At 39.3% G+C, this 11574-nt stretch overlaps 1 pseudogene; it reads left to right on the plus strand.

Annotated features, from left to right (window-relative positions):
- The first annotated feature begins 711 nt into the window (after window positions 1–711).
- On the plus strand, window positions 712–4506 carry LOC134226644 (uncharacterized; annotated as a pseudogene).
- The last annotated feature ends 7068 nt before the right edge of the window (window positions 4507–11574 follow it).

Consider the following 11574-nt stretch of genomic DNA (forward strand, 5'->3'; position numbering starts at 1 on the left):
TGCTTCACTACGTTTACAACAAACAAATAAAATATGAATAGTAAATCTCAAATCACTAAACATCATTGAGGCAGAATTGGAGACAAATTCATCTAAGGCAAACATAATAAAATGTAATTTGTATCAAATATTTCTACGAATACACCTAGTGGCATACAATTATTTACTCCATGAAAAAAAAAAAAAACAAAATATAACTTTAATTAATCTCTAAAAAACAGAAAAATTCCCACGGTCGCAGCTCCCGCACTAATTTTATAAAACCTGACTTGACTCCCGAGACTACCGATTGCGGTGGGCAAAAGCCGAAAGTGTGTAAAGCGGAATTTTTCTGTGACAGCCGCAACGGGGCAGCAATAACAGCAGCATCAACAGCCCGCACCAGACGCCCCGAAGTGTATAGGGTTAATCATCGCATTTTATCGCTTTGTTTACACACATACAATTGTGAATGAGAGGAACAGAAAAAAAAACTGCGCTTGAAAAACACGATTGCAATTCCTTCGTGTCGCGCGCGAAGACGAACGATCGGATTCTCGCGCCTCTCGTCCGTAGAAGAGATACGTATACTTAACGTACGGTACGCTGAAGGCTGTCGCTCTTCCTCTTTGTATTATCTTTACTCACTTGCTGCTTGCCTTCGCTGGAAATAAATACACACGTAAAAAATGTAGGCCGTGACGTCACCTTCGTGGAGTTTATAAATATATGCAAGCGCGCACAAAACTTTCAATTTAGTTTCGTCTTCTGAACGGTGCAGATCAGCGTGACCCTCGCTCTTGTCGATTGATTTTTTGTGTGGGGTGAAAACAGAGAGAAGATTTATGTTTCGGTGCTCTCTCGTGCGGTTGGGAAGCGAGAGGAAAGTGAATAATTGCTAATGAGCATACATACAAACAAACAAGCGTGAGAAGAAGGGGCACGAGATCGGGCGATACGACAAATTGAGCGCAAAGTGTTCGGAAGCAATAAGGCAAAAGAAAAACAGACTGAATCAGAAGCAGACGTGAACTTTGGTGTTGAGTGTTATACTTGAATACATACGAACTGTGGCTTTGCTGATTTGAAAGCGCCAGTTGTTAGTGACTCGTGCGACATTGGATTGTTGCCTTTCGTGTGCGTGGTGGAAGATCATTGATAAAGTGTTATATGCGGACAGATAGCGAGATAGGTGGAAGCTGCGCTGCTAGCGACCATTGTGAGTCATCGGATATCTTTGTACCAGGAAGCGACGGAGTGACGTCAAGCAACGGTCCTACGCAATCTGACGACGATACGTTCAGAGCAATCAAAATTGATACCATGGCTGAAGCGCAACGACTAATTGGCATTTCGTTGGCCAAGATAGCCCAATCGCGAGTGTGTCGTGGAGGGGTATCATTGCATAAAAATTTGCTTGTAGCTACCGTGCTGCAAAAAGCGCGGTACATTTTCATGGAGGAAGCATACCATATTGTACATGGTCACTACCTTCAACAGAACAAGTGCATGGAGTTGGAGATGGAGAAGCAACGGAATGCGGCTGCAGCGGCCGCGGCGGCAGCAGCTGCAGCTTCAGTGAATAATGTGGATGACGAAAGTTGTAGTGAAAGTGAGGATAGCGATGAGTCTGAATCGTATGCGTCAAGTGAAAATAACGATGAGAGCGATAATGAAGACAAGGAAAATAGCCCACCATCGCTTAGCGATGAGAGGGCGACGAAGATTCTTCATCGGTGTCGTACTTTGATTTGGACGTGAAGAAAGTGGAGAAAAGCAGTACTGAAAACAGCAACAAGCGGAGACGTGAAGCCACTGAATGGGAAACAGAGGAAGCAGTGCAATCCATCCTTCCCAAACGACTTAAATCCGAGTCGGATAGCAGTGTGGATGAAACTAGCAACACCAATCAAGAAAACGCTGAAGCTGTCTCCAATACCGAATCTTGTTCCTTGGCCGAATCTGTCAACAACCAATTGGAAGCTGAAGATTTATCTTGTCGTCAAGCTGATAGCAGCCTTCCTCATACACCTTCGGTAGAGAGCATTGACCGAATAACTTCGTTGGTTTCGATATTTAGCTTTGGCAACCTGTCGCGTTCTGTTTCAACCCCGGACTTCTGTGCGGCCCAGGCGAAAGACTCCGACAGCACCCTGACTCAGCTACAACACACGCAACGTGGTTATCTAACTATGACTGTATAACTACTGCTGCTCCAACAAGCACTAGATTACGACGCCAAGTATTAGCAATTAAAAATTCATACTCCTGTGATCCGTACACGTTGTGATGTGTGCTTCGTTATTGTATCGTTGCCAATGCCGCAATCACCAACAACGCGGGTCCGGGAGCGTGCGTTGCGAAAATGGTGCTGAACCGAGTGTTGGTTCGTGGTCTTACATGGAAGGTGCCGTTTGCACACCCTGAGCCGAAGTATTCGCGCTATTGTGGCGCTTCATCTTGGTTATCGATCAGTATCATCATAGTCAGCCCAACGAGGTTCAGCTCGTGTTTTAATTGTCGTCACAGTGCGGTATCGCTACTGCATGCCAGCTATGACTAATATACGATCAAACAAGACCAGGAAATGATAATAATAAAAAGAAGAAACAACGTAGGGGAATAACATCTCAATATCAAGGCTTGTGATACATCACTCACTCCCACATGCGTAATTCATTACTAGAGTGTCAGGAAAGAAAATAGCACAAAGACGAGGCAAAGCCGTTTGGTTCAACAGTTTTAAAAGCGGAAGACATTGCGTTAGTCACGTAAAAGCAAGATTTCTCACTCAACGCCGTGTATCAGTGAAGAATAATTACGTTTTGAACTATCTAGTGCTCAGCGCTCTCCCGCAGTTATTTGGCACATTGGCAGTCAAAACTAGGAGAAGCAACAACAGAGATCACGAAAGAGAGAGAAACTGCCATGACGAGAGAAAACTATTACGTTCAGAAGTCGAGACACGCGGTATTCAGTGCACTCTGTAAATTTTACATGTGTTCGAAGCTAAATTGGCGTTAAAGCAGATAATTTAAATAAAGAAAACTCTGTTCGCAAGGAAATCGTCGATAGCTCTTCCGGTGCACTACTATTTGTTACCTTTTCAGTTACATCGATTAAATTATCTGCTGATTCATTGATTCAAATATTTTTAATTTCGATTTGAATGAATTTTATTTAGCACTATAAGTGAAAAATAAAAGCAAGCTAATACAAAACGAGGTTATTTAAAAATCACGAATGCCAAAACTGCTAAATAACTGTTTATGCTGCTAGGGAAAAAGAAACAAAGAAATAAACTTTATATGGCACAATCTATAAAGTGCACTCTCTTTCATCTGATTGCCTCCTAGAGTAGAAACGCCAATGATTGTAGACCAAGACCAAAGGTGATTGTCGACTTAGTAGTATGAAGGCACGAAAGAGCATCAAAAAGAAGGCATAATCATAACTGTTTCGTCTGTACGCTGGCTCCCGTTGATCTCCCGATAGTCAAACATAAGGAAAAGTGGCGGTGAGTTTTATTAGCGAGAGCATGTCCACCAATTCATTGTTTCCATAAACTCCAACCGGTTGTACATATTATTTTCTTTCTCTTTCGCTCCGTTACACGGAGGGCGATGAACCCACTTAAGTAACACCGAATATCATTTAAATTCGCCGTAGTTGCGACTCATTAATATGTGTGTGCGACATCCGTGCCAGATGACGTTCTTCATTTGGCGCATTGTGGGCCTTCAGGCAGACACATAATACCATCACCATTGGACAGTAAATAATCCATTAGTGAGCGACCACGAAAGTGAAAGTTTATATAAGTTTACCCGCCTCGGCCTATGATTTAGTCCTCCAAATCTCAAACACATGTTTGTGGGTAAAGCGAAAAAATTACACAGCTGAACTAGCTGCACCTATTGATGTGCAACCATTTAGAAGTGACCCCTCTCCAACCGTTTGATGTCTATCTCCGCAATGTGCAGCAATTCTCACGTAACGTAAAGCTCTCTGACATGGATTCGAAGAAGGAAAATAATAATGTTGAATGCTCTCGAGGAGACACAATCATGCCACTAGACGGAGCAATTATTAGCCTGGTTATGTAAACATCACTACACTTCAAACAGCACATGAGTTAACTGTACCTCTTGAAAACGAATCAGCAAACTCTAGAGATGATTTTTAATTTCATTTTCAAATCTTGCTAATAAGCTTAGATAGCTGTTAAAAGTAGAATTTTTGAAATGAATTATTCTTGCAGCAGAAAGATCAATGAGGTAACACATTTAACAAACACATTATTCAATTTTGAACATGGTCCTCGTCAAATGAATATTCTTAGTTGAGTAGTTTTACACTATATCATGGAGCAGTACACTAAGCGTTAGTTGTAGTCATTGATACGGAATCTGGCTCTGTTTTAGGAGCTACATTAAATATCATTTCCAACTACTGCATAATGTTAACTTATTAAATAATCAAAATTGTACAATTGTGTAATAAATGAGTTTTAATATATATAAAAAATATTGTATAGTTCCTTTCAAATTTAAGATAATATCACATCCTTTCCCTTTTTTTGTAAAATATTCAGTCGGATAAGTTATAATGTTAATATCCAACATTTTGCGCTCTCTGTAGTGGTGGTCTTAGAACCCTCTACAGCTTTTAGACTACGAGCTACATTCGTTTCGTTTTACTAGTTTAAATCTAAACTGAAAACATTGAATCAACATCAATAACACTCCTCCTTAGCCATAAATGTGCGGCTAATCAAAGAAAGACCATGCTGATCGTGTCTGGGTTCAATTTCCGATCTAGGAAAGTCTAGTAAATTTTCGGGTTGGAAATTTTTTCAACTTTCCTGAGCATAAAAGTATCCTCATGTTAGGCTCAGATATACGAATGTAAAATTACTATTTAATTTGGTTTAGAAACCTCGCCGTTTTTAAGCTGAGGAAGTGCTGGATGATTACTATTCTGCGAAGCAGCAATGTCCCTTCATCCCTCTAACACGGCTAGAATTTCAATTGCTTGTCACCTCGAGCATGGTCCAAGTCCAATGTTCGTATAGCATTTATGCGCGTTTTGTGCATACTACATTTGGGGCAGATGTTAATCTGTTTAGACTGTTTTTGCCTTTCTCGTGCAACAAAGTTTTACCGAAAGGCTGTCATTTCACTCCAAAATCGATTTTTTTTCATAGAAGTATCGGAGACCCATGATGTTATATACCAATCGACTCAGTTCGTCGAGCTGAACAAATGTCTGTCTGTCCGTGTGTGCACACGAAAACCGAAAAACATTGGCCACTTTTTCATATAGTAATTCTTAACCGATTTTCTCTTGCCTTGTTGATCACTTTTGAATTTGATTACGATCGACCATTGCGTTTAAAAGTTATGAAGAAAATAGAATCGAACTATATAAGCGCCATATAAGGTTGGTGTCTTGGCTAAATGCGAGAAGATGCAACGATTGTTGTCTAAAATTGGAAATTATTTTGTTGGACATTTATTGCAATTTCTCAATATTAGAAATTCTATGAAGTTCATTGGTACTATACCACGGAGGCAACTTCAGAATCATTTTCAGAATTTTATTTTGAATCCTCTGGAGTGCCTTCTTTCTGGTATTGCAGCAACTAGTCCATATTGGCACAGCATACAACATAGCAGGTCTAAAAATTTGTTTGTAAATCAAAAGTTTGTTCTTAAGACAAAGTTTTGATTTTCTGTTTATAAGTGGATATAGACACTTAATATATTTGTTACATTTGGCTTGAAGGCCTTCAATGTGATTTTTAAAAGTTAATTTTTGATCTAGCAGAAGTCCTAAATATTTAGCTTCGCTAGACCAATTAATTGGAACCCCATTCATAGGAACAATATGTCTGCTAGATGGTTTTGGAAGCATTCGGGGAAATTTTCCATTTTTGCAAGTAAGTGGAGAAAATATCCAAACTTTTTTGCGATCTACTACAAATGACACGAAGGCTACGCCCTTTGGCTGAGAGACCTGTGTCATCTGCAAACAAAGATTTTTGACACCCTGGTGGTAAATCAGGTAAGTCAGAAGTAAAAATGTTATACAAAATGGGCCCCAGTATGCTGCTATGGGGAACACCAGCTCTTACATGTAATCTATGAGATTTAGAATTCTGATAGTTTACCTGCAGTGAGCGATCTGATAAATAATTTTGGATCAGTTTAATAATGTACAGAGGAAAATTAAAATTCATCAATTTTACAATCAAACCTTCATGCCAAACACTGTCAAATGCTTTCTCTATATCAAGAAGAGCAACTCAGTCGAATATCCTTCAGATTTGTTGAGCCGAATTAAGTTCGTAACTCTTAATAACTGATGAGTGGTTGAATGCCCATGGCGAAAACCAAATTGCTCATCAGCAAAAATAGAATTGTCAATAATATGAACCATCATTCTATTTAAAATAATCTTTTCAAACAGTTTGCTTATTGAAGAAAGCAAACTGATTGGGCGATAACTAGAAGCCTCAGCTGGATTTTTGTCCGGCTTCAAAATTGGAACAACTTTGGCGTTTTTCCATTTATCTGGGAAGTATGCCAATTGAAAACATTTGTTAAGTAAATTAACCAAAAAGGATAAAGAGCTCTCAGGAAGTTTTTTGATAAGTATGTAGAAAATACCATCATCACCCGGGCTTTCATATTTTTAAATTTTCTAGTAATAGATCTCACTTCATCCAAATTAGTTCCCAACGAAGGGTCAAAACATTATCTTGGTTGAGAATGTCTTCGAAGCTCCGTGTAACCTGATCCTCAATTGGACTAGTGAGACCTAGACTAAAATTATGGGCACTCTCGAACTGCTGAGCAAGTTTTTGAGCCTTTTCGCCATTTGTTAATAAAATTTTATTTCCCTCTTTAAGCGCTGGAATTGGCTTTTGAGGTTTTTTAAGAATTTTCGGTAATTTCCAAAAGGGTTTCGAACTGGGATCCAACTTCGAGACATTATTCTCAAAGTTGGTATTTCTCAGAATAGCGAAACGTTTTTTAATTTCATTTTGCAAATCTCGCCAACTAACTTTCAACGCGGGATCGCGAGTTCTTTGGTATTGCCTTCGCCTCACATTTTTAAGACGGATCAGTAGCTGAAGATCGTCGTCAATAATAATGGAGTTGAATTTAATTTCACATTTAGGAATTGCAATGCCTCTGGCTTCGACAATTAAATTTGTCAAAGATACGAGGGCATTGTCAATATCACTTTTGGTATCCAAAGGAATAATAACATCAAAATTCCTATCGATATATGTTTGATATAAATCCCAATCAGCTCTGTGATAATTAAAAGTAGAGCTGATTGGATTAGAAATGGCTTCTTGTGAGATTTCAAATGTCACAGGAAGGTGATCAGAGTCAAAGTCAAAGTCAGCATGAGTTACCAATTGGCCACACAGCTGACTTGAATCCGTTAAAACTAAATCAATTGTAGAAGGATTTCGACTGGAAGTATAACAAGTAGGGCCATTGGGATATTGAATAGTATAATATCCCGCAGAACAATCTTCAAATAAAATTTTGCCGTTGGAATTGCTTTGAGCATTATTCCATGAACGGTGTTTAGCATTGAAGTCACCAATTACGAAGAATTTTGATTTGTTGCGAGTCAGAATTTGAAGATCAGCTTTCAACAAATTCTTTTGCTGCCTATTGCATTGAAAAGGCAAATATTCTGCAATGAAGGAAAATTGACCAAAATTAGTTTCAACAGAAACTCCTGTCGTAGCCAAGCAAATCCATCTTCCATTGCTCAGTTCGATTGGAGAAGAATTATTTCGATATTAGAGTTAGAAGGAATATCTGAAGTCTCCAGCATCCTTCTATTTTTGCGCGCTTTGGCAAGACGGTCTTGAAACCTTGTTTCTTCGAAGGAAGTGGAGAATTCAGAGACTGCTTCCTCTTGTTTTTATTAATAATCATTGCTAAACGTGGCGACGTGATCTTCTAAGAGTTTTTTTTTTCCCCCAGAACGGTGTCTCTGCAGGATTACCACCGCTTGTCGGAATCTTACTTCCGCAAACAAGTCCAACGTAAAACGAAGGCACGGGTCCTTGCAAAAATCGTAACAGGATCAGTGGGTATCAGGTATCAGGTATCAGAACGTCGGCTCAGGAGGCACGTTCCCCTCAATTTGGGAGATTTGTGCCATCGCCTTCACTGGCCTTTCTCATCATTTACCTGACGGAAAAAGGAAGTGAAAAGGGGAAAGGAAGAGGAAGTGAAGTTGGAAAGGAGAATGGAACCATTTATAGGAAAGCCAATTATGTGGACTCACACGCATTCAGCTAGGGACTAAAGAGAGGTCACAAAAACACAGAGGACGTAACAATGGACGAACGTCAAAAGACGAAACACAGAGTGCACTGTGAAAACGCATAATGCGAATCCATATAGGTGACAATCACAAAATATATTGTAAAAATCGCATAATGCGAATCCATATAGGTGGCAATTTGTTGAAAACTAAGTAAAACACATATTCATAACCCGTTCTTATTGAACCTAACGTTGAGATAGAACAAGAGTAGCCGAACCCGAACGTCAAGAACGAAACACAGAGTACACTGTGAAAAACGCATAATGCGAATCCATATAGGTAACATACACAAAGTACATTGTAAGAAAACGCATAATGCGAATCCATATAGGTGACAATTTGTTGAAAACACATATTCATAACCCCATTCTTATTGAACCTCACGTTGAGATTGAACAAGAGTAACCGAAGCCGAACGTCAAGGACGAGACACAGAGTACACTGTGAAAAACGCATAATGCGAATCCATAAAGGTAACATACACAAAGTACATTGTAAAAAAGACGCAAAATGCGAATCCATATAGGTGAAAATTTGTTGAAAAAAAAAAAAACATTTTCATAACCCCATCCTTAATCAACCTCAAGTTGAGATTAAACAAGAGTAGCTGAAGCCAAACATCAAAGACGAAACACAGATTACACTTTGAAAAATGCATAATACGAATCCATATAGGTGACAAACACAAAGTACGTTGTAAAAAAAACGAATAATGCGAATCCATATAGGTGAAAATTTGTTGAAAAACTAAGTAAAAAACATATTCATAATCTCACCCTTATTCAACCTCAAGTTGAGATTAAACAAAAGTAGCTGAAGCCGAACGTCAAAGACAGAAACACAGAGTACACTGTGAAAAGCGCATAATGCGAATCCATATAGGTGACGAAACATAAAGTACATTGTAAAAAAATGCATAATGCGAATCCATATAGGTGGAAGTTTGTTGAAAAACTAAGTAGAACACATATTCATAACCCCACACTCACGTTGAGGATGAACAAGAGTAGCAAAGCCGAACGTCAAAGACGAGACACAGAGTACACTGTGAAAAACGCATAATGCGAATCCATATAGGTGACAATTTGTTGAAAACTAAGTAAAACACATATTCATAACCCCACTCTTATTTAATCTCACGTTGAGATTGAACAAGAGTAGCCGGAACCAAACATCAAGGAAGAGACACAGAGTACACACTGAAAAGACGCATAATGCGAATCAATATTGGTATCTTACGCAAAGCACAAAGTAAAAAACGCATAATGCGAATCCATATAGGTGACAATTTGTTGAAAACTAATTAAAACACATATTCATAACCCTACTCTTATTTAACCTCACGATGAGGTTGAATAAGAGTAGCCGATTATCTCGGAGAAGTAAAAAAGTCAACTACGCCATAGCTCCGGTTAGCGCAGCGAGGGGGCCCTGGTGCTTCACAGGCTCCGTTTGCGGTTAGGTTCTTATTAGACCCCCCTAACCATTCATTCGTAGGCACGGTAAGCATAAAGCCGCATCACACCGAAAATTAGGGGTCACCTGTATGGTGGACTTTTACCACTGGAACAGGCAATCCGTAATGTTATTCTTAGCCAGATAACTAGCTGCCGACACCACACGGCTATCTAGGCTGTTCGTGGAGAGAAGTTGACATTGACTTTACGTCAACTCTCAATGTGGCCGAACAGCCATAGAAAACAGCCATTCAACAAATTCTTTTTGCTGCCTATTGCATTGAAAAGGCAAATATTCTGCAATGAAGGAAAATTGACCAAAATTAGTTTCAACAGAAACTCCCTGTCGTAGCCAAGCAAATCCATCTTCCATTGCTCAGTTCGATTGGAGAAGAATTATTTCCGATATTAGAGTTAGAAGGAATATCTGAATTCTCCAGCATCCTTCTATTTTTTCCGCGCTTTGGCAGGACGGTCTTGAAACCTTGTTTCTTCGAAGGAAGTGGAGAATTCAGAGACTCCCCCTTCCTCTTGTTTTTATTAATGCTCATGGCTGAGCGTGGAGACGTGACCTTCTAAGAGGTTTTTTCCCAGAACGGTGTCCCTGCAGGATTACCACCGCTTGTCGGAATTTTACTTCCGCAAACGGGTCCGACGTAAAACGAAGGCACGGGTCCTTGCAAAGATCGTAACGGGATCAGTGGGTACAAATAGCGCTAAGAAGCACCGTTGAAATTAAAATAGCTTCGGGTAGTATTAAAAACTTCCTTCCGCAAAAAGAGAAAGAACCGCACAGCGCGAAAGCACGATGCGGTCTGAGATCATTAAGCATATTTATGGCTTTGTGCTGTGAAAAAAACGAAAGCATTTGGTCATTGTTATGGAAAGTTGTTCAAGTTTTGCGTGGCCAATAAAAAAAATCTTTAGAAAGGTCAAAACATACAAACCGCCCTGTAGAATAAATAAGGTTGACAATCCAAAAAATAACTCACCACATAAAATTGGCGCTTTGATGTTGCATGAAAAAGAAGAAGAAGCAGAAAGATGATAATCGAAAAAAATCTCCACGGGAAAACATACGAGAAGTTTTTTTAAAACTCTTCTCAAAAATTCTAGACGCAATTTAATTAAAAACGGCAAGCAGTACGGGGTTGGACTTTTTCTATACTGTGTATTAAGTGTTATATCACAAAATAAAATTTCGAATAAAAAAATTGTGTTTATTATACAGTAGAAGAAAAGTCCAACCCCGTACTGCTTACCGTTTTTAATTAAATTGCTTTTAGAACTTTTGAGAAGAGTTTTAAAAACTTCTCCGTATGGTTTCCCGTGGAGATTTTTCCGATTATCATCTTTCTGCTTCTTCTTCTTCGCGCAAAATCAAACCGCCAATCATTTCTAGAGAATCTATACAAAAAAAAATATGCTAGAACAAAACTTCTTTAGCACTCGATAAAACAGGACAGTGCAGAATCATTACTTGACACTTTACCGGTCGCTACTAAACGCGCTGCTAAAACGGTAGCGCAGCTGACAGGTGACAAAACTTGGTAGCGCGGTAAGAGCGCTGATATTTAATGAACTGTTAAACGTCACACGTCACCGGTACGGAATGCAGCAACCAAATTGATAGTGGGACACAGTGACTGATACGAAAGAGAGTGACTAAACTAAAATGACAGCGCAGTGCGGGTGATCAAAATATTCGCGCCCGGTAATGATGCTTAGAGCAAAAAAGATATTTTAGTTACTAGATAAAGATTGTCGCTGTCGT

Source organism: Armigeres subalbatus, chromosome 3, assembly GCF_024139115.2.
Source record: "Armigeres subalbatus isolate Guangzhou_Male chromosome 3, GZ_Asu_2, whole genome shotgun sequence".
Classification (NCBI taxonomy): domain Eukaryota; kingdom Metazoa; phylum Arthropoda; class Insecta; order Diptera; family Culicidae; genus Armigeres; species Armigeres subalbatus.